We start from the raw sequence: 23654 nt of genomic DNA on the forward strand, positions 1-23654 counted from the left end.
GAGGCCTATTTACAAGCCCGTAGCCTAGCGTCACCTTGGGCCTCCCTAATGTCAGTTTTTTTAATGCTAAGGAGGCCTTTCTCCTGTGCCGTACTTACAAAGTGGTGAAGTGCTTGTAATGTGCCACTTTGTAAACCTTTGCGCCAGGCAAAATGTATGTGAGGGGCGTCCCTATGCAGGGAGTCCCCAAAAAATTGCGCAGTAAAATGTACAACATTTCACTGTGGATTTTTTCTATCATTTTTAATGCCTGCTCAGAGCAGCCGTTAAAATGACGCACCCATTTTAATCGTTGGGCTTCCCTGTGCTTTGCTACACTAGCACGAACATTTTTTACACTAGTGCAGCAAAGTGCCACAACATCATCAGAAATTTTGACGCTATTGTCCTAACAACCACCATGGTGTGCCGTATTGTAAATACGGTGCAACCATGGTGTTGTTAGATGGTGCCCGGGTGACGCAAGAAAAGTGGCACATTGCAACCGATGGACAACTTTCTTATAAATATGGCCCTTAATTTTCTTAACTCACATTTCTTCCCATTTACTGAACCCTTTACAGTTTTCAATTTTCAATTTTGCATTTTGGTTCTTCATGTGCACTTTATTAATCTGTTAATTATATTTCATTTCTAAAACGTTGTGGAACCCCTGATAGGGATCCCCGACCACAGGTTAAGATCCACTGTCATACAGCGCTAAATGTGAGCCAGGGTTGCTTATTACCCACGAGTGAACTGGGCAGACCTGACAATAAGCGTAGCAGACTGGCGAGTTAAAACACATTAAAAACACATATGTAGGCATGAGGCGTGTATCCAGCCGTTTTCGGACTTCTGCAGCTCAGGGAAGGAGGGAACCACTGAAGCAGGAGAGCTAGTGTAGCTTGACCAAAGGAAGATGGCAGCTCAGTGGTGCAGTGCTCAAGAGGCACAGCTGCCACCCTTGCTTGTGCCTTCCTCTTACTCATCCTTTGAGTATGTTTGGTCTACCTCTTTCAGCAGGCTACCTGTTGTAACTGAAAAGAAATACAAGATACTGGAATAACTATAGAGCTTTATTGACCACGGAGGCAACAAGCATCGCATCACAAGTAGTCTCCTCAGTTCCAATTGTCACTTTATAGAGAGATTTGGAATGGACCGTAGGTAAGGAGGAAGGAAGGAGAAAAATGATTGCATCAACAGAAGAAATATTTACGAAGGCATACACAGCTAATACAATTACAATACATCTTCCCTGGGAAATGTTTAGAGAAACAGTAGTCAATAAAAATTAGTTTCGGCAAGAAAAGATTACCACGATCATCATTTTTGGTTTGACATTCACATCAAACCTTTGAGATACAAGATGAGTTTTTAGGGAACAAATTGCCTCCCTTGTGGTCATATGGGCTTGGCATATGACAAAATCTATCTGTGTTCCATCGATGAAAATTTTCAACTCTAGCAACATTTCTAAACACTTTTCTGAGTTTCATGGAGTGAAAATATTTTGAACCACTATCTCCGTGTACCTCACACCGCTTGACCTGCACATAGGGCCCAATTTGGTTATATAGTGATTTGGTGACAAAGGTGACAGTGTATGTATACTGTCAAGATAAAGGTCTGCCTGAGCGGACATTAGGTTTCATCATGGCCAGGACCATACCCACTCCCCCCTGAATGAACTCCTCTGACGGCAGTGAGGGGCAGACCTTTAATTCCGTCCACCTAATTTAGATGGGGGGATTTGATGGTCAGTTTGTATTGCCCCTTACCGCAATTAAAACTCTGGCACTAAGGGGCAGTGAAAACTGCTAATTGTTTCCCATGCCTGGCAGAGGACTCCCATGGCGAAGGGATAATTTTCTTTTTTCTTTTCAAAAAGAAAATCCAGCGTCTGGGTTTATTTTTTTTAAAGAAAAAAGGTGCAGGACTCTGTTATGTTAACCGAGCCCTGCACCAAACTATAAACAGACTGACAGGATATGCCGAGATGGTGATTCATACCATGGCTTTAGAAATGACTGCCACCTTTGCAATCATTTCTAAAATAGCCGGTTGGCAACTCGATTAGGACGACGGAGTAATTTTCTCTGTCTCAATTGTGAAGAAATGGACACCCTACATATATATATATATATATATATATATATATATATATATATATATATATATATATATATATATATATATATATATAAATATATATATATATATATATCTCAATTTCTATATCTATAACTGAAGAAACCAAAAGATACAGGGATAATATACTTAGGTTCTGAATCTACTCATAGAAAACTGTTGAAATTCAGCAGTTATAGTTATTTCAAGTAACTATAACTCGCACTCTCACCATGCACAGTTTTCCCTTCACAAATGTGGTTGCCAATGTCTTATTGATATATTTAATTATGTTATAAAAGTTGTCATGAGTGCCTAAATATCTGAGGTAATTAGCAGTGTATGGTGAGGGCACGAGTTATAGTTAATTTAGGGCGCAAGTTATAGTTACTTGAAATAACTGTAATTGCTGAATTTCTATGGTTTTTATGAGTAAATTCAGAACCTAACTATAACCTCCCTGTAACCTTTGTTTTTTCAGTGAATTACTATGTTTTAAAAAAAATTCTATGTCAGGACCGGAGGCGAGGATTATGCCTTGCTTTCTTCACTTTAATAAATGAGCAGCCAAGTAATTAAAACAAACTACAAGTCCCATGAACAGTTGGGAAAAATGAGTACAGTGATAACCATGAACAGTAAGAATTTTGTCCAATTAACAGAAAGCAGTCCATAACGTAGTCCCTTGTCTGTGTTCAGTCTTCCTCTTTCTTCGCTGCTCGCAGCCGAGATAAGTCGTTTTTTTCCAGCTCTCTATATTTCTCATAGTTATTTTCTCTGTTTATGCTCATTTTACTGTATTATGTTTATTTAATTTTTTTCTGGCTCGCGGGAGCGTTTTTTCGCCCCTTCGCGAGCGTTTTCCCTTGTGGTGCACATACCTTCCCGGCAACCGTCAGAGGGCTCTTGTCGGGAAGGTAACCTTGGCAACGAACAGAAAGACGTGCTGTGTTGAACGCGCGTCTTTTTCTCCTCAGAACGCGTCGAGGGTGTTTTCTCCTCGACGCGCTCACTCGTTCGTTCGTTTCTGAGCCAATTCAAAGGCATTCTTCTCTGCCTGGAGAGCGACGCCCTGCGCTGGGTCTGTACTTATTTAAAAAAAAAAAAAAAAAAGAGAAAGGCTTTGACGCCCTTTGCACAGGGGTCAGTATTTCCATTGTATATATTAACCCTTTGGTTATTCTCATACTGCCTTTTTGGGACATTTGTCCCAGGCAAGCAACGAAGGTTGCTCCTAAACCCCTTTAATTATTTTTGTGCACTGGGGTGTAGTTGTCCCTGGCTTTAGCCTCTCGCAATTGAGTGCTCAGACACTCTTTTCTCTTTCAACTGACGCCCAGTTGTATACAAATATATAGCTATATACATATATTAATTAAAAAAAAAAAAAAAAAGAGAAAGAAGTAAGAAGGAACTTCTGACACTATTTAATATTATTCTTTATTGTTCCCATATATTTTTTTTCTAAAAATGGATATGGATCCTAATGAGGAGGAGGAATTCTTTGATGCGGTGGATGCGTCCATTTATAGGGCCGTCTCGGAAGTAATTGGTCCCCTTGAGGACAGACTATCGCAACAGATAGCGCGCGAATGCGCAAAACTCTCATCCCCTCCTGTTATTCCTTCAGCCCCCCCGGCATCCAATGATACCTTTGCGGACGCACCTCCAGCTAAGCGTCCTCGTGAATCAGGTTTTGATGTGGACCTCTTTGATAGGGTCAGGAATTCTCTGAGTACTCCTTCAGATTCTTCTTTTCCTCTAATCTCCTCACGGCCTCGGTCACCAATTCTCCCTCACAGTGATTCGTCGGGGGATCAAGAAGCGGATGCCAGTCCATCTAGATCTTGGCTTCCTTCTGGATCGCAATCTGCTCCTCAGATCTCAGATATGTTAGATCCCGATGATATTATCCATCCTAGGTCGTCTGAATGGGCGCCATCTCACAAGGTGGCAGTTTATGTTGCGTCACGTATAAGGAAACCACTGGAGAAGGATTCTCGTAATTGCCTTCGAGCAGAGTGTCCACGACCATCTTTGGCGGACAAGGTAGCCGTCACTCCAGATTTAGACCCCAAGATGTCTACCTTTCTGCAGAAATTTATAAAAGACCCTAAGAAAGGAATTGATCGGTCCTGGAGAGCATGTCAGGACAAACTTCTGGATGTCTTGGGACCCTTGACAAAGATTTTGGACATAGCAGAAGATGCGAAATCTTCTGATGCTATAATTTCTCCTGAGGTTCTCTCAGGTTGGGCACAACGCGCTATCATTTTTTTGGGAAATGCTAACTGCGCCCTTTCCACCGAACGTAGACGTTCTTTATTGATTAAAGTGGACCCGAAACTGGGGGATCTGGCTGATTCTGAAGCAGGTCCGGTAGCGCAAGGAGGTTTGTTTGGTGAGCCTTTCATAAAGGAGTTAGGGAAGTTTGTTAATACTTTCACGTCCCTGGACAAGGCACACTCTTCAATGAAGAAGGTTTTTCCCACTCGGTTTTTCCATGGGGCCGGCCGAGGAAGGGGCCGCTCGTCCGGCTGCCCACAATCAACCAACTCCTTCAGGGGGAAAGGCTCCAGGCAGACTCAGTTCCAAGATCACAACCGATTTGCCAACTTCTACCCGACAAGGGCCAGACGTTTCAGACATCGTGGTGGCAGAGGATCTTCAGCAACAACCTCTTATGGTAAGTGTTCTCCCTTCTTCCCTTCTAAAAGTAGGGGGTCGTTTGGCGAGTTTTATCCACGAATGGAATCAAATTACACAAGATGCATGGGTTCTAAAAACAATTCAAGGTTTTCATATAGAATTTGTGGGAACTCCCACACAGGTTTCACTTCCAAAACCCCTAGTGTTCTCTTCGCAAGACTCCCTTTTAGTAGACACCGAAATTTCAGATTTACTACAAAAACAAGCCATTTGCCCAACAACCCTACATCCGAGGGTTTTCATAAGCAACATCTTTTTAGTGGACAAGACGGATGGCGGTCGCCGGCCAGTCATCAATCTAAAAGAGTTCAACGAGTGTCTAGTCTATCGCCACTTCAAAATGGAGGGAATCCACCTTCTTCGAGATGTTTTGCGCCCCCTAGATTGGATGGCTCGTCTCAATTTAAAAGACGCCTACCTTACTATTCCTGTCTATCCACCCCACAGGCGTTTTCTTCAGTTTTTCTGGGGCGATCAAACTTTCGAATTCACTACCCTTCCATTCGGTCTTTCCTCAGCCCCATGGTGCTTCACCAAGGTTCTCAAACCGGTGGTGGAACACCTCAGGGCTCAGGGAATTCGGTTAATTGTTTATCTCGACGACATTTTACTTCTGGCCCAGTGTCCCAAACAACTTTCAACGCATCTACAGACAACCGTCAACTTGCTGCAAACCATAGGGTTCATCATAAACGAGGCCAAGTCTCTTTTAATCCCGTCTCAAAAACTGGTTTTTCTAGGTTTCACTATCGATTCGGTATCCGCGACCCTAAGCCTTCCCTCCCGCAAGATGACGAAAATACGTCACGAACTTCGTCGTACCTTGGTCAAACACAAAGTCTCCCTACGTCAGATTGCCCGCCTCATAGGGCTTCTCTCTTCCTCTATTCAGGCAATTTTCCCGGGTCCACTGCATTACCGAGCTCTTCAAAGACTCAAGGCAACTCACCTACGCAAACGCCTATCGTATTCTCAAAAAGTGATTCTTTCACAAGAAGCGGTAGAAGAAATTTGTTGGTGGCTTTCACATATGGAAGCCTGGAACGGCAGAGCTATTTTCGGCTCGGCTCCAGATTTGGTTATAGAGTCGGACGCCAGCAGAATAGGCTGGGGTGCTCGATGTGGCAATTTTTCTACTGGAGGGACGTGGTCACTACAAGAACAGAACTTACATATAAACTGTCTCGAATTACTAGCCGGTTCATTTGCAGTCAAATGGTGGACAAAGGATTCTATCAAGTCGAACGTCCTCTTGAAGATGGACAATATTTCGGCGGTCCGATATATCAATCATCTAGGTGGCTCTCGTTCCGAAACACTTTCCAATCTGGCGTCCAGTTTTTGGCAGTATTGCCTGGACCATCAGGTTTCTGTGACAGCACAGTATCTCCCGGGAAGCCAGAATCAGATTGCGGACTTTCATTCTCGACATCTCAAGGATTCCAGTCTATGGAAACTTCATCCGGAAGTTTTTTCCTCTCTGTCCCAACGTTGGGGACCGTTCTCGATCGATCTCTTTGCTTCCAGGTTGGATCACCAGATTCCCAGATTCTTCAGCTGGAGGCCAGATCCTTTGGCAACAGCTACGGATGCATTTCTACAAGATTGGAGTCAGGAGAGAGCTTATGCTTTCCCTCCCTTTGCGATGATTACTCGAACATCCGCACAGGTGCGTCGCCAGTCGGCATCCATTGCGATCATAACTCCAATCTGGAGGTCTCAAGTGTGGTTTCCGGTTCTTCTGGAACTTTCTTGGGAATTTCCAATCCGACTCCCCCTGTTTCCCTCGCTTCTTCTCAGTCCGAATGGTACCCCTCATCAGATGGTCCTCGAAGGTTCTCTAACCTTGATGGCGTGGTGGATTTCCGGGGACGCTGGTCGGTGTCGGGACTTTCACAACAGACTGAGGAATTATTATCCAAGGCATGGGCCCCCTGCACTTGTAAACGCTACAGATCTGCGTGGGGAAGATGGTCCCGTTGGTGTTTGCGAAGGGGTTTTAATCCCGTGGAGACAAACATAGTTCATATCCTGAACTTCCTTGCTGACCTTGCTTCCAAAGGTCTAGCTTATCGTTCTGTTAATACTTATCGATCTGCGATTTCAGCTGGACACGTAATAGTTGATGGTTTCCCTGTCGGCGAACATAAACTGGTTTGTCGACTTCTTCGAGGTATACGACTTTCTTTGCCTCCGGAACCCCGGTATTCTTTCCTTTGGGACGTTAATCAAGTTCTGAACCTCTTCCTATCTTGGCAACATAATCACTATCTTTCCAGGAAGGAGCTGTCGACTAAACTAGCCATGTTACTTTGTCTCGTTTCTTGTAGAAGGGTCTCTGATGTTCGTGCTCTCGACATCTCCCATAGATCCTTTTCTCCTTCAGGAGTCTCGTTTACAGTAGGTAGACGCACAAAAACTAATACCAGAGTTATATCTTATCCGGCTTTTCCTGATGCTCCAAAACTATGTGTAGTTCAGTGCCTTAAAGCATACGAGGACATGTCCTCCGAACTCCGTCCTCCTGGTGAAGATCAGCTCCTTATCTCATTACGTAAACCTCATAGAGCTGTTTCTTCCCCTACTATTGCTCGCTGGGTTCGTTGGGTCATGAATGAAGCGGGCATTGATCTTTCCCTTTTTGGTGCGCATTCTGCTCGTGGGGCTATGGCCTCTAAAGCATTCCACTTAGGTGCTCGTCTTGAGGACATCATTAATGCAGCAGACTGGTCGTCAGATTCTACCTTCAAAAGGTTTTACTTTAAACCAGTTCTGAACATGGCACAGCTGGTTGTCAATGTGCTTTAAACTAGCATAATCCTCGCCTCCGGTCCTGACATAGAATGAAAAATGTCCTAGCTATCGTAACGGAAAGTTTCAATTCTATTAAGGACTCGGAGGCGAGGATTATCCCACCCTCATCACCTTTATAAGACTACAAAGTTTAGGTGAACCCACCCCGTATTTAGTAAGTAAATTCTATTTCTTTTTATATATTTCATGTTTTTCTCATATTTATACTGCATTTAAAAAAAAAAAAAAAAAATGTATTCATTTAATTTATATGACAATTACTTAGTTTCAGAATGAACGTTTGTCCTTAATCTATTTTATTGTTCATAGGATCGGATACGACAAAACAGGAAGCTTCATGATCGTTCTTGACTGGCTCGCGCTCCGAAAGAGGAAGACTGAACACAGACAAGGGACTACGTTATGGACTGCTTTCTGTTAATTGGACAAAATTCTTACTGTTCATTGGTTATCACTGTACTCATTTTTCCCAACTGTTCATGGGACTTGTAGTTTGTTTTAATTACTTGGCTGCTCATTTATTAAAGTGAAGAAAGCAAGGCACAATCCTCGCCTCCGAGTCCTTAATAGAATTGAAACTTTCCGTTACGATAGCTAGGAAATTTTTCATTCCATTTCCTAACTATAACGTCCTTGTACCTTTTTTTTCCAGTGAATTTCAATGGTCTTTTAATGTAAAGGTACTTTATTAATTATACGTTAATTCACCCACTGTTGCTCACCGCCTTTGGCCGTGCACAGCATGGGTTGGAAGCACCTTCATCCAACCCCCTAAACCCAACCTACCCCATGCGGGGCACAGCCTTTGGCCATGCGTAGCAGGGGTGGGCTGTGGCTAGGCTCTGTAACCAACCCCATATAATCACCCAACCGTGCATCGTCTTGTCCTCTGTTTCTGCCTTTTTGCTCGTATCTTGCCTTCTACTTGTCCATCTCTGCCCATTTCTTGCCTTCTTTTTCTGCTTCTCTGCCTGGTTTCTGCTTGTTTCTTGCCCTCTGTTTGTGTCTTTCTGCTCATCTCATGCCCTCTGTTTGTACCTTTTCGCCCATTTCTTGTCCTCTGTTTTTGCCTCTTTGCCTATTGTCTGCTCGTTTCTTGCACTCTGTTTGTGCCTTTCTGCCTGTTTCTTCCCTCTGTGACTTTCTGGTCATTTTTTGCTAGTTCCTTGCCATCTGTTGCTGCCTTCCTGCTAATTTATTGACCTCTGTTAGTTCCCTCTGCTCGTTGCCGCCCTCTATTTATGCCTCTCTCTCCATTTCCTGCCCTCTGATTGTGCCTTTTTGGTCATTTTATGATCATTTCCTGTCCTTTGTTTCTACCTTTCTGCACGTTTTTTGTCCTCTCTTTGTGCCTCTGTCCTTTCTCTGTCCATTTTCTTGCTGTCTGTTTGTGCCTCTCTGTCCTTTTTCTTTCTGTTCTTGTCTTTTGTATGTGCTTCAGTCCTGCCAAGTGTCACACTTCATGTTAGGGTAACAGAATTTAAGTTCCTGCATTACCGCATGATCAGTAATTTGTCACATAAACAAAATGAAGAGAAAGCTAAGCGGGATTATTCCCTGTCTTGTTCTGAATTGCACTATTCTTTTCAATTAGCTGCCAGACAGTGACACCAATTGGTTGCCAGCTATGTTGATCAAAATAGTCTAAAAGTTCTCCTGGCACACGGGCAAGCTTACATACGCACCTGAGAAGAAATACTGTTACCGAACAGACCTGAAGAGTGTTTCAAAAGAACTATGTTGGAGCTGCGGGGAAGAGTGTTGGGGCCAAGTAGATGGGGTGGCTTAACACTTGCTAACTGTAGTGCTATAGTGCATGGGAGGGAAAATAAATTCAAAACCTTCTCATTGCACTTCTTGCTACAGGCTAGTATTTGCCACTAGCACCTTCTCCAGTCCATAGTTAATTTACTTTTAGCACATCATGATAATGGGCCTAAGTAAACTGGGAACTAGGTTAGTGCCCTGCAGTTTCTGGAACTTTGCAGCAGTCTTAAGATCTTCTTAGACTTTCTCATTGCTCAAGTGGGTGTAATTGCTTATATTTATATGGTTCCCCTTGTCTTTATCATTTAATTGTGCTTGTGAGAAAGTGTCATACATAGACATAGAATGACACTCATAATTACACTAAAATTAGGAAAATATCACACATAAAGGATATGAAACCTTGGAATCTATGATGTCTTTCTTCTTGTTTGTAGTACTTTTGGACTATCTGTGACTGCAGGGGGAGCCTCAAGCCCCCTCAGCGGTCCCAGCAGGCTCCTGCCTCCTGCGGTAGTCGGCATTGCTCCAGCAACTAATGAACTGCTTTAAGTAGCCACTCCGTGCTTGCTGGAGCAATGTTTTCATCTCTCTTCCTTACACACATCTACATGCAGGGAAGAGATGAAAACTCAGCGTTCTGGCAGTGGGACCAGCTTGACAGATCCTGCTGTCAGAAAGCAGACTTTGGGGGTCATTCTGACCCTGGCGGTCATGGACCGCCAGGGCCAACGACCGCGGAAGCACCGCCAACAGGCTGGCGGTGCTTCCATGGGCATTCTGACCGCGGCGGTACAGCCGCGGTCAGAAACGGGAAACCGGCGGTGTGCCGCCGGTTTCCCGCTGCCCCAGGGAATCCTCCACGGCGGCGCTGCAAGCAGCGCCGCCATGGGGATTCTGACCCCCTTCCCGCCAGCCTGGTTCTGGCGGTTTTCACCGCCAGAACCTGGCTGGCGGGAACGGGTGTTGTGGGGCCCCTGCAGTGCCCATGCCATTGGCATGGGCACTGCAGGGGCCCCCTAACAGGGCCCCACATAGATTTTCAGTGTCTGCGTGGCAGACACTGAAAATCGCGACGGTGCAACTGCACCCGTCGCACCCCTTCCACTCCGCCGGCTCCATTCGGAGCCGGCATCCTCGTGGAAGGGGGTTTCCCGCTAGGCGGGCGGACGGCCTTCTGGCGGTCGCCCGCCAGCCCAGCGGGAAACTCAGAATGACCGCCGCGGTCATTTGACCGCGGTGCCGTCATTCGGCGGCTCCCGCCGGGCGTGCGGTTACCGCCGCCGGCGGGAGTCGGAATGACCCCCTTTGTTTGCTTTTGCTTAGTGGGAGCAGTCAGCTTCCACCAAGCAAATGCAAACAGCTATGTCCCAAGGGTGGGCTGCCCGGTACATAGCAGGGGCCGGCCCAGGAGAGAGGTGGTTCCCAGGGCCATCACTGGCTCCACAAGGAGCGCTGCATGGCCACCTCCAACGAACAATGACCCGGGGTGGTGGTGGTTCCCAGGGATCGGGGGTCCTAAACGGACCCCCTTCACTTTTTTATTATAGCCCTAGGGAGGTGGTGGTCCCCAGAGCTGCAGGGGGGGCTGACTTGGCCCCTCACAAACTATATGAGGAATCCCCAGGGAGTTGGTGGTCCTTGGGGGGGCCGGGAGGTCAACCTGCATTAATTATGATTGTAGCCCTGGGGAGGTGGCAGTCCCCAGGGCTATGAGGGGGGTGAGTATCCCCCTGCATCTCAATAAGTTAAAGCCCCGAGGAAGTGGTGGTCCTTGGGGCTGAAGGGGAGGCCGACCAGCTTTACCCACACAACTAAAACATTTTGCCCCCATGAGGTGGAGGTCCCCGGGGTGAGGGGGAGCCTACTGGCCTCCCTACACATATTTTATGAATCGCAATGGGGAGGTGGCGGTCCCCAGGACTTCCGGGGGGGCCTGGTGGCCCTGTTACAAATAAACAATACCTGTGGGACTTGCTTTGGCCACCAGGGGGCTTCAAAACGACAAAGCGCAGGAAACCACACTTTGTTTTTTTTATTTTCTCCGGACCCGCTGCAATTGTGGCAAAAATTTGAAAAACAATGTTTTTTAGCCCTGGAGGGGTCCCTCTGAGACCCCACCACCAGAGCTAAGGGGTCAGGGTGTCTGTACCCTGGCCTCTTTTCTTTATTTTACATTTTGTTCTGGGACTCGGCATAAGCAGAGTCCTAACACAACTGCCAACACTTCCTTGTTGAAGTGTTGGCAGATAATTAGATCTCAGCAAGAGATCGAGAGAGGTTGCGAATCTTTTGCATTCCTATACATACAAATCTGGATTTTCTTTAATTTCTCAAAAACTATCAAAGGGATCTTTACCAAATAACAAAAAGGGCTTTGTCTGGACCAAGAGCTACCTTTCTGCAAAAGTTGGTGTACTTCCGTCCAGTGGTTTTGGCGCTATCATTGTTCAAAATCCCTATGGAAAAATAATTGGGGAAAATGCATTTTGGGACCCCTTCTTTTTTTCAGCCCCCTCTTGTTGGATCACCACAAAACTTTCCAAACAGCAGCTGAAGTGAGTGTAGTATTTTCTTGGAATATTTTGTGAATATTCATCAAATGGCACCAAAGTTATTAGCAAAACAAAAAAAGCTCTTTCTATAGAAACTAGGTCCTAACAATAACTACCTAGTGGCGCTAATATTCCCTATTAGTTGCAATTCTAAAAGTAGATGTGTTAATCTCAAAACCAAGAAACAACACAGCATAGTCACAATATGGCAACTCTGATAAGATTTCATTAAGGCAAGAATCGCGAACAACAGAACATAACACGGCATGAACATAGATCAACTTTAGCAGAGTGTCATCAACGCGTCAGTTCAACAAAACATGGATTCAGTTGTTTGTCTATTTGCGTCAGTTTAGTGAGCACCTGTCCTAACCACTGATTAGCAGTGGCATGGTGGGCTTCATGCAAAACAATTTAGAACACCAATTTGGAAAACATCTAGCTATGGTCTCTGTCAAATGTAAGCAGTTGGTACCTAGAAAGGAAAAGCAAACAGACAAATCACAATTTCATTGTCATAGTTACCCTCCAAAGTATAGGTCAGCACTCAGGATCAGTCTTCGTCTTCAGGACATCAGTTGATTCGCCATTAGTCAAACTTAGCTCCGGGGCAAAAAGGGGCACTTCCCTCATAAGGAGGCAAAGTGTAAAATGGGCAATCTAAGGACGAGGATGGTTTTAAGTAAACCAATGAGTCACCAAGCAGAGTGACAGAGTTTCTGGATAAAATCAATAGCATTCCCTAACCCACCCAAATGGCTCCCTGTGTCATGTGTTTTTATCCCTTTTTTGTAGTACATTCCCCTAAAATGTCATTGGTCCATGGTTATACCCCACTATCTTTACCCTATTAGAAAACAGATTATGTCATTAATCTTTCACCCCATATTATTTTACAGCCATTTTATTGGTCCATAAGATTGACATCTTCAGAGGCAGCACGTCCGGTATGATTTCATCCTTCTGAATTTCTTTGCATATCTTTTGGTCAGTAGCTCCATTGTCTTCACCGGTTAGAACGGCCTTGTACATTATATTAATCTACACTGTTGCATTTTGGCTAAACATTTCTACAAGCAAGATTATTTTCATGAGAACGGATCTACTATGGTTACATTCAGCTTTTAGTTGAAGAAAAAAACAATAGGTCATGTCCTTTTGCGAGTCAGGACACTGTACGTTTAGGAAAAACATTTAATATGAGAGCCAAACAGCTAAGCTTCGGCTCATGCTAACTTTAAGGCCTACAAGATTCATTTAGCATAACTGTAATAAAATAATCATTAATAATTAGTACAAAACCATACTTTAATACAAATATTCATAAGCATTAGTAAATTTCATTAGTCCTCATATACATTGGCGGCAACTCCCCGTGGTCACATTTCAAGTGCACATTTTAAGCAAATCACATTAATTCAGTTTCTATGCGGCATTATCACACATTATTTCATAAACATTTCATGTTAATATAGATTATATAAACTACACTCTCTCAAGACAAAAGAAGACAAATCAGCCAAACAAGTCCAGTGGTCTACCTGTATATCTACCACAACTCTCAAATGTTTCAGGTGGTTCCAGGTTAATTTAGCCTGTTTGTTCCCTGGGACCCTACCTCATACTATCTGCTACACCATTTGACACAGCAGTTTCCAGGTTGTTGCCCTATTTCTGGGTATGGCAAGTGTTCACACAGCCTTGCATGCAACAGAGAAACCTACAGTGTACAGTGCACAATGAGTTCCCTGCATATGAGTTCAGGCTACGTTAAGGGGCAGATGCAGATATACATGTATGTATGTGTCTCATTTGTGTAGTGCAACATAACACAGAGGGAGTTGAGTGCTCTACAAAATCAAACAGAGTTAACATGATTAGAAATGTAGCGGGATTTTAACAGTCAGACTGGTTGTCTCTATGTTCTGATGTAGCAATCTTTAAAGGGGTGTGTCTTCAGCTCTTTCTGAAATTGCAGTTGGGTTTGGACAATCTGGACGGAAACCTGAAGTCGCCCAGTTCAGAGTCAATGGGTGACACTTCCCCTCGTCACCGAGGGGGAGGGCCTCGAGGCACCTTTGTTGAACCGAGGAGGTCACGCTCATAGGAGCTGTGATCTCTTCAGCCCAGCAAAGTTCAGCTCAGGCAGCCAGGAGTCTGCGCAAATCACGCATGTCTCGCTCCTGGCTGCCTGAGCCGAATGTGAAGAGTGTTTGTCAGGCTGACCTTTGCTCAGCATGACAGGCACTCTTCATGAGGGCAAAAGGTGGGGGGCGTGACCCTCCGCCCTAAAGGACGGGCCGCGCCTAATTTTATTACACTAATAACGAATAATGTAATATTATTCACTATGAGGGTAATAAAAAAATTGTCATAAAACAAGGAGACTGGGGCCCCAAAGCTGTCCCTGTGTTCCTGGAACTGACTTTGCCACCTTTGAGACCAGGGGTCTCAAAGGCTGTGCCAGAAGTGAGATGGGGCAAGACAGGGGTCGCATGAATGTAACATGCAGTCTGAACCAACAAATTGGTGTAATTCAGAAACTGCGGATGATGTCATAAGTAGCTAACTTGTGAACCGCTTTGTGGTGATTAAGACCAGATGCTCGTGGTGCAGTAATTGTCAATAACTTTCAACTATATCTTGGTATCTTGACAGTTCTGCTTAAAACTTTAGATTGTATTAATGTGTATTAGCTTGTACGTGAGAATGTTAGGTTTCTCCGATGTTGCGATGAAGCACAATGGTTGGAGGGACATGATTTCGGCGCTACATAAAAGTAAATAATAATAAATAAATATGACCATTACCAGCTTTCAAAATGGAAATAAAAGAAGTTTTGCACAATACATGTGCAATTGTAAGCACATTTCTAATTTTTGGAGTTGCCCATGCACCTTTGAGAGGCACAGAAGAGTCTTATCAGATGGGTAGTGCTCGACTTTGCTAGAGAGTATTTGGTTGCAAGGATGTTTCTCCTGGGGTGTAGTGTGTGTTGTAGGAAAGTACCCCTACATGTGTGGGAAGCATTTTCAGTAACTAGAGTGGTGCTCTTATCCTGTTTTACCTTACAGTGAATGTGCACCCTGAATATCGAGCCCTGAGTACTGAGGCATATACAATTATCGAGGACAAAATATAGAATCTAAAATATCAAAAGAAGAGTACAGATTTTCTATTCCTAACCCCACATACATACTTCTTGGTGATATATTTATCCTCAAGGTAAAGAGATATAGTAACAGGAATAGTACACCTGTACTTCGCTATAGGAATTTACGTATCAATATTTTGCGCCTCAATAACCTGTCCATGTCTCAATATTCAGTAATACATGTGTTACAGTGCTCAGTAATGTGATGGAAGGAGGAAAGACGAGTGATAGATAGCATGCATGTAGTTCACATTATACAGTTACTATGAGTTACTCTGCAGTTCCCATAAGGATGGGTTGTTGGTGTATTTAGACTGGAACACATAATGCCATGGGTGTAGGAAAGTACCCTCTTTTGGCATGGTTACCGCTGCTTTTTGCCTGCTGTTAGTATGCTTATACTGTTTTCACTGGGTTCCTGCTAACCAGGACCTCAGTGATTGTGCTCTCTCCCTCTAAATTTGGTTGCCTAGGACTTTGCACACACCACAATTGTCATACTCATGTCTCTAGTATGCAGTACTTAGGTACCCAGGGCATTGGGGCATGAGCAGAGGTGCCCCTACGAACCCCAGCTTCATTGCCCTGGACTTCGTAAGTGCTTTGAAGCCATTTTACTTGTGTGCTGGACATAATGGTAACTCTGAACCTGGGCATGTTTGGTATCAAACATGTTGGAATCATACCCCAATACTGTTATCAGTATTGTTTGTATGATTCCATGAACTCTGGGGGCTCCTTAGGGAACCCCCAACATTGCTCCTACCAGTCTTCTGGGGTTTTCCGGGCAGCCTGCTCTGCCCCTGCCCTTCAGACAGGTTTCAGCCCTCCAGTTGCTTGACCAGCTCAGGCAGAAGAAGGCAGAACAAAGGATTTCCTGTGGGAGAGGAAGGTAACAGCCTTTCCCTTGGAAATAGGTGTTACAATTATTAGGAGGGGTAGCCTCCCCAAGCCACCGGTTTGCTTTGAAGGGCATGTTTGGTGCCCTCCTTGCATGAACATGTTTTGCACTAGTCCAGGAACCGTTGGTCCCTGGTTTGGCATGAAACTGGACAAAGGAACACCACAGGGGTGGTGCCCAGAGCTCCTTCATTCTGCCATCTTAAATCCAAGATGGGCAGAGGCTCCTGAGAGCATCAGGCCAGGCAGGTGACGTCACAGCCCCCTCCTAATAGGCGGTCACCGTGCAGGTGACCAAATCCCCTTTAAGGCTATTTAGGCTCTTCCTCTTGTGTAGGTCCTTATATTCGATGTGCAAGATTCCACCAGGACTCATCTGTATTATTTACTTAATCTCCTGGCCTATGGAACCGCAACTGGACTGATCAGGAACCAACAATCTGCAAATTCAGCGATGACTCCGCTTTGCAACATTGTTTCTCCAGCTCTTTCCAGCAACTGCAACATTTCCTGGGCTGTGCATCCTCTGAGGTTGGTGAGACATCAGCCTGCACCAAGAAGTAAGAAGGAATCTCCCACAGAGTAAAGGAGTCACTCCTCTGCATCTGCAGGCACCAGCTGCAACGATGACTGGCTGCATGGATCTGCTCTCCTCCGAAACTGCATGGATTCTGCATCACAAGTGGTAGTCTTGAGTAGTCCCCTTGGTCCTCTCTGCGAGCTGTCCAACTTGGGAGATTGTAAGTCCTTGCCTTTCCTTGCAGGACAGTATCCCTTTGCACTGCAACTCTTGCAACTACCAAGGTTTGTTTGTCCCTGATCCAAGGGATCTTCAGGCTCTGTGTAGCACTGGTCCCTAACACTTCTTCCTGCCAAGCACAGTCTCCTCTCTGCTGCTCCTGCCTTGTGGGACTCTTCTTCAGGGGTGTTGACTGGGCCTCACTGCGACTTGCTGTGCATGCTGCCAGTGGGTTGCCTGTGGGGGCTGAAACTACCTCTCCCGACTGCTGTGGGTCACCTTGGATCCCCCCCCCCCTCTGAGGGTTGAGTCCCCTGGGGCTTGCTGGTCCTCTTCAGCCTTGCAACTCGTCTTTTTCTTCTTTTGCATTTGGCAGTGCTTTTTGGTGGTCCTCACTGCAACCCGACAGCAGACGTGGGACACCATCTGCATTGCTCGAGGGACTCTTCTTCATCTCCTGCACTGCACAGCTGGTCTTCTTCTACCCCCCCCCCATCGGCCTGATCCTCCACCCACAGAAGGGTTGGTAGTGGCTCCTGCCACGAACAGACACTCCATTATGAACTGGGCTTGATCCCCTTCCTTTGCAGGTCCTCTTCTGCTAGAATCCACCGTTGGGTTCTTCCAGTCAGGTCTGGGTCTTGCATTATCCTTTTTCTAAGTCCTCCTGTTAGTTTTGGAGAAAGCCACATACTCACCTCTGCTCTCCTGGTCACTGGGGGTCACTCTGGTTCTCACCTTTTGGGGTTCCTAGATCCTCCAACTCCCTCTAGTGATTCCACATCCTTGGGTGGGGGACTGTATCTCATGTTCCATTTTCTTAGTATATAATTTGGCCCTCCACTAGGGCCCTGACTATTTTCTAATACTTTTGCAAATGCTTGTTTTGTTCATGCTCTTTACGGATTGCTGTTGTGTACTTACCTCCCGATTGAGGGGGGGACTGTCTATAAGTATTCTAGTGTTGCGTTACCATAATTTAGTACCTTTATTTTTGTAACACTATGTGGTTCTTTTATGTGCGATAGTGCTGTGTGACTATAGTGGTATTGCATAAGGTTTGCATGTCTCTTAGATACATCTTGGCTGCTCATCCACAGCTGCCTCGGGAGAGCCCTGGCTTCCTAGACACCGCTTACAATTTCCTAATAGGGGATACCTGGACCTGGTGTAAGGTGATAACACCATAAGTGCTCACCACACACCAGGCCAACTTCCTACAATGGAGACCTTGCGTAGGGTATTGGATGCGCAAATTAAAAGATGAATGATGCTTTCCACAATCTGCTATGCTGTCGGACATTCTGGCCTAACATTTCTACTGAAAGCACTTCCCCTTCGTTATCTGCAAGCAGCTGCAGTTGTGTACTCTGTCATGCTGAAATTTCTTGCTTCCACTGAGCTAAATTGTTGGTTGTGCCTTCTCCTCCCAGGAGGGAAGGGTGTGGGGTGACCTTCCATCTTGGAATTAGGTTTTCAACTATCTGAGCTGACATTTTCTGTGCGGTAGGCATTGGCAGTTTTCCAACAGCATGAAAAAAAATCAGCAGTTCAGCTTGAGGCTCTGGCTCTCCTCATGAGAAACCTGGTTTTGCACTCAATTAAAAAAGCAAAAACAGATGGGAAAATCCTATTCAATTTATACAGAATCTTTAGGTTAGAGTTAGACATTTTAATTCTATCTTACCTTACATTAAAAAAAATCTTAGATGCAATATTGTGTCAGGCTACAGCGTCAGAGAGAGGTGGTCTTTGGTAATATTGGACTGAATAAATATAGTAAATGGTTTGACGTTACAATGTTTTGCTTTATGATTTAAGGTTTGTTGTTTCGCTGGGCGGTGATCTCTGATTAGTAACATCGAATAAAGCTGGATGCAAATTATCACGATTTTAGACAAGGGAAGAGCATTCTGTACATAGTTCAACATTTTTGCTTGGAACAGGAACATTTAGGGAACTTTGTAATTAGCCCTGACAAAGCGCTCTGTCGTGAAACACGTGTTGGCTTTGGCTGTTCTTTACCAATTTGTGATGAGAACAAAAATTTTAAAGATAACCCTGATTGAAGAGACAATAAAAGTTTTTGAAGCGGACAAAGTGTGAGAAGTTGTGTCGTTCTCAGATCACATTGTATAAGTAGTCCATGAGGACCCAAAATTTTGTTTAGGGACCAAAGATCTGGGAGTTTATTGACGGGCAACTTTATCCTGTAACCCTCTATCTGCAAGATAGATAGATAGATAGATATCTGTTTCAGTCACCGCCAAACCGCTGCTGCACCTCTCACACGGCGGGTGCTCGGACCGGTGAGAATAGCCTCACCAATATCTCCATTTCTCTAGGTCAAAGTCAGGAACTCACAGGAGGTATCAACGAGACAATGTTGCTTTGTAAAATTTATTTACTAGACCCCACTGTAGCAAACAACAGATGCGTATCGGCTATGTAGCTAGCACACACAAAATGGGGCTGAGAGCAAGAAGAAAGCAGTGAGAAGGAGTGAAAGTCAAGGAGCAGGCATGCACAAAACGGGGCTGATAACAAGGAGAAAGCAGTGAGAAGGAAGGAGGAAAAGGTAAGCATCAGGCATTCACAAAATGGGGTGAGAGCAAGGAAGAAGCAGTGAGAAGGATGGAAAGACGAGCAGCAGGCACACACAAAACAGGGCTGAGAGCGAGGAGGAAGTAGTGAGAAGGAGGGAAAGACAAGTAGCAGGCACACACAAAATGATGCAGAGAGCAAGGAGAAGCAGTGAGAAGAAGGGAAAGGCAAGTAGCAGACAGCACAATGCAGGGCTGAGAGCAAGGAGAAAGCAGTGAGGAGGGAAAGTCAAGGAGCAGGCATGCAAAAAAATGGGGAGGCCATAAGAAAGCAGTGAGAATAAGAGAAAGGCAAGCCACAGGCCTCACAAAACGGGGCTGACAGCAAGAAAACAGCAGCGAGAGGAAGGGAAGTTCAAGGGGCAAGCATTCACCAAACGGGACTGAGAGTAAAGAGAAAGGAGTGAGAACAAGGGAAAGGCAAGCAGAAGTCACGCACAAAACGGGACTTAAAGCGAGGAGAAAGCAGTGACAATGAAGGAGAGGCAAACAGGCATGCACATGATGGGGCTGAGAGCAAGGAGAAAGCAGTGAGAATGAGGGAAAACCAAGCAGCTGACATGCACAGAACAGGGCTGAGAGCAGGGAGAAAGCAATGAGAAGAAGGGAAAGGCAAGCAGCAAACTGCACAAAACGTGGCTGAGAGAATGGAGAAAGCAGTGAGAAGGGGGAAAAGGCAAGCAGCAAACTGTACAAAATGGGGCTGAGAGCATGGAGAAAGCAGTGAGAAGGGGGAAAAGGCAAGCAGCAAACTGTACAAAATGGGGCTGAGAGCATGGAAAAAGCAGTGAGAAGGAGGGAAAGGCAAGCGGCAGTCATGCAAAAAACAGGCCTGAAAGGAAGGAGAAAGCAATGAGAAATAGGAAAAGACAATCAGCAGGCATGCATAAAACAGAGCTCAGAGCAAGGAGAATGCAGTGAGAAGGAGGGAAAGGCAAGTAGCAAACTACACAAAACGGGGCTGAGAGTAAGGAGAAAGCAGTGAGAAAGAGGGAAAGGCAAGCAACAGGCAGCACAAAACAGGGCTGAGTGTAAGGACAAAGCAATGACAAAGAGGGAAAGTCATGGAGGGAGGCACACACAAAATGGGCTGAGAGCAAGGAGAAAGCAGTGAGAAGGAAGGAAAGGCAAGCAGCAGGCATGCACAAAACAGGGCTGGGAGCAAGGACAAAGTAGTGAGAAGGAGTGAAAGACAAGCAGCAGGCACCATAACAAGGGGCTGAGTGTAAGAAGAAAGCAGAGAGAAGGAGGGAAAGGCAAGGAGCAAGCGCACACAAAAGGGGCTTAGAGCAAGGAGAAAGCACTGAGAAGTAGGGAAACTCAAGGATCAGGTACACAAGAAACCGGTGGGGGGGAGGGGCAAGGAGAAAGAAGTGAGTACGAAAGAAAGGCAACCTGCAAGCATGCACAAAGTGGGGCTGAGAGAAAAAAGAAAGCAGTGAGAAGGAGGAAAGGCAAGCAGCAGGCATGCACAACATTGAGCTGAGAGCAAGCAAAACAGCAGTGAGAACAAGTGAAAGGCAAGCTGTAGGCACCAACAACACCCCTATTTTTTGTGTGCCTTCTCCTTGCTTTCCCCTCAAAGGCTGTGCATGGCGTGTGGTTAGATACACACTCGGAGGTTGGATGCATGCAGGGGGTTGGTAGCCCTCTGTTACCCACCTTAGTGTATTAAAAAATAGAAATTCACTGGAAAAAAAATGTTACAGGACCTTATAGTTGGGAAATAGAATTTAAAAAACTAGCAATTCACTAAAAAAACAAAGTTTCCAGGGACATTATAGTTAGGTTAAGATTTTACACGCACAAAAACAAAGAAATTCAGCTGCTACAGCTAGAGCTATTTCAAGAAACTATAGCGTGTGCCTTAAGATAACTACATTTGCACCCTCACCATGCACTGCTAATCACCCCAGATATTACATCACTCATGACATTTTCTATGACATCATTGATAATATCACTGTAACATTTGCAGTAAAATTATTGATGAGAAAACTGTGCATGGCGAGCGCCCAGTAGCAGCAGTGTACCTGGGATCTAATCACCCGGTACATGGCAGTTCCCTGCCTTATAAGAGCATGAGCAGGGAAAATTTCAAATCCCGGCTTGCGCTTCTGAATGCACGGGACAGAGGTTTTCTCCTGCTCAGCGGGAGCAAAGAAAGCTGCTCCCTCCAGGTGGGAGCAAAAAGATGTAGCCAGCTCCTGCCGCACAGTGATAAGTTCAGGAAATGGAGCTACAGGGGCCTCTGGGGATCCCCCCATGGCCCGAGTGATCTGTATTGCTGTGGATGTCACAGATGAAACTGAGGCACCCACAGCAACTTAAATTCGACCCCATGTTATGGGGTTCCAGAGGCTCTTATGTAAAATATCGGCCCTGGGTGTAAGGGACGTCTGGGGCCTTTCAAAACCACAGGGAGGGCCGCTGCAAACCTCCCTCCCCTACAAACAACTTTTCACCAGTTCAGGGTCTACCAACAGAAAATTAAGCTTTGGTGAAATACAACTTGGTGAGTGCATCTATGTTTTCCTGAGGTTGGAGAACTTTTGGATTCTATTATTGCATGCAAGCGTGACGGAGGCTCTCAATTGGCGTGCACTTTCCTTAGGGAGCCTGCCATGCATGACTGTCTTCTGGTGGGAGTTAATTAACAAAACAAAAAAAATTCCAAAATCAAATGCAAAAAGCCAATGCACATAACGGTACTTTTAATGTGACAGATGCACTTACAAACTTGTGAAAAATCTTACAGCTAAGATTACATATATTATCCTTAACACTATGAAAGAACTATGAATGTAGTATTATTTATTGGCTTTGATATGATTTGATATTTATGTTTTGCTTTAGGTGTTATTACTTATTGGTATAAACACTGTAAGGTCATAAGTACCGCACTTGGGGCCAGATGTAGCAAAACGCCAATTTGCGAGGTGCAAAGTGCGAGTCCATGCGACTCGCAATTTCCACCTCGCAAATTGGTATGCAGTACGGTGTCTCAGACACCGACTGCAACTCGCTATGGGGTCGCAATGACCCACCTCATGAATATTCATGAGGTGGGTCGCAAATTGCGGCCCCATAGCGAGTATAGGCACTCGCAAACATGGAGGCCTGCTGTAGTCAGCAGACCTCCATGTTCGTGACTGCTTTTAAATAAAGCAGTTTTTTTTTTCTCTTTGCAGCCCGTTTTCCTTAAAGGAAAACGAGCTGCAAATAGAAAAAAATACCGAAACCTTTTGTTTCGGTTTTTTTCAGAGTAGGCAGTGGTCCATAGGACCACTGCCTGCTCTGAAAAAATAATTTTGTGAGCATTTTCACAAAGAGGAAGGGGTCCCGTGGGGACCCCTTCCCCTTTGCGAATGAGTTACCATCCACTTCAAGTGGATGGTAACTGCGAGTTGATTTGCGAGCGCTTTCGCGGTCACAAATCAACTTAAATCGCGGTGCGAGTCGCAAATAGGAAGGGAACACCCCTTCCTATTTGCGAGTCGGAAACACATTTTGCGAGTCGGTTCCGACTCGCAAAATGTGTTTCTGCATCGCTTGAGGGCTTTTGCACCTCGCAAACAGCGTTTTTCGCCGTTTGCGAGGTGCAAAAGCCTACCTACATCTGGCCCTAAGTGTGCTATTTATGCTATTTGTGCTATTTATGGGACAATGAAACTGTAGGCATGAGTACCTCTGTCAGCAACTACAAAACACTTAAAGTCCAATGATGTATAGGCTTAATAAATTGGTAACAGAAGTGGAATTTGACTGAGTTTAGAGCACACCGTTTTGCTCCATCTACCATTTGTTAGGTCCACTGATATGCCTGTATTCACTGACGCCCCTGTGAAGTCTGTGGGCAGTGGGAGTGTTCTAGACCAGCTATTAGAAAAATGTCAATTTTAGGAAACACTGAACCCCCTTCCAGATTTAGTCCAGAAATGAAAAAAACTGTGTCAAAAAGGCACTGTGGAAATACAGTAGAATGGGAGAGACACAATCACACACTCACACTGTAGGCTGTAGCTCTGGATGTTAGACTGTCACTTAAAATGATGTGAACAGTCAGGTAAAACAGTCGCCCTCAGTATGTTCCAATAACTGTGGACAAACATACATATCAAAATGCAATCAGAAGCAAAGATAAAACATATACAATTAAGAAATGTGCTTTTGTGCTTCTTCTGGTGCTGCGCTTTGCTGAACTTAATGATCGATCCCCAAATGTTGAGGGAGCCGATGACACGTGAGAACCCACCCCAGGAATGGCCAGCAGAGTCTCGGAATAAAGGACTGGGTGCCAA

This window comes from Pleurodeles waltl, chromosome 3_1 (genome assembly GCF_031143425.1).
Source record: "Pleurodeles waltl isolate 20211129_DDA chromosome 3_1, aPleWal1.hap1.20221129, whole genome shotgun sequence".
Taxonomy (NCBI): Eukaryota; Metazoa; Chordata; class Amphibia; order Caudata; family Salamandridae; genus Pleurodeles; species Pleurodeles waltl.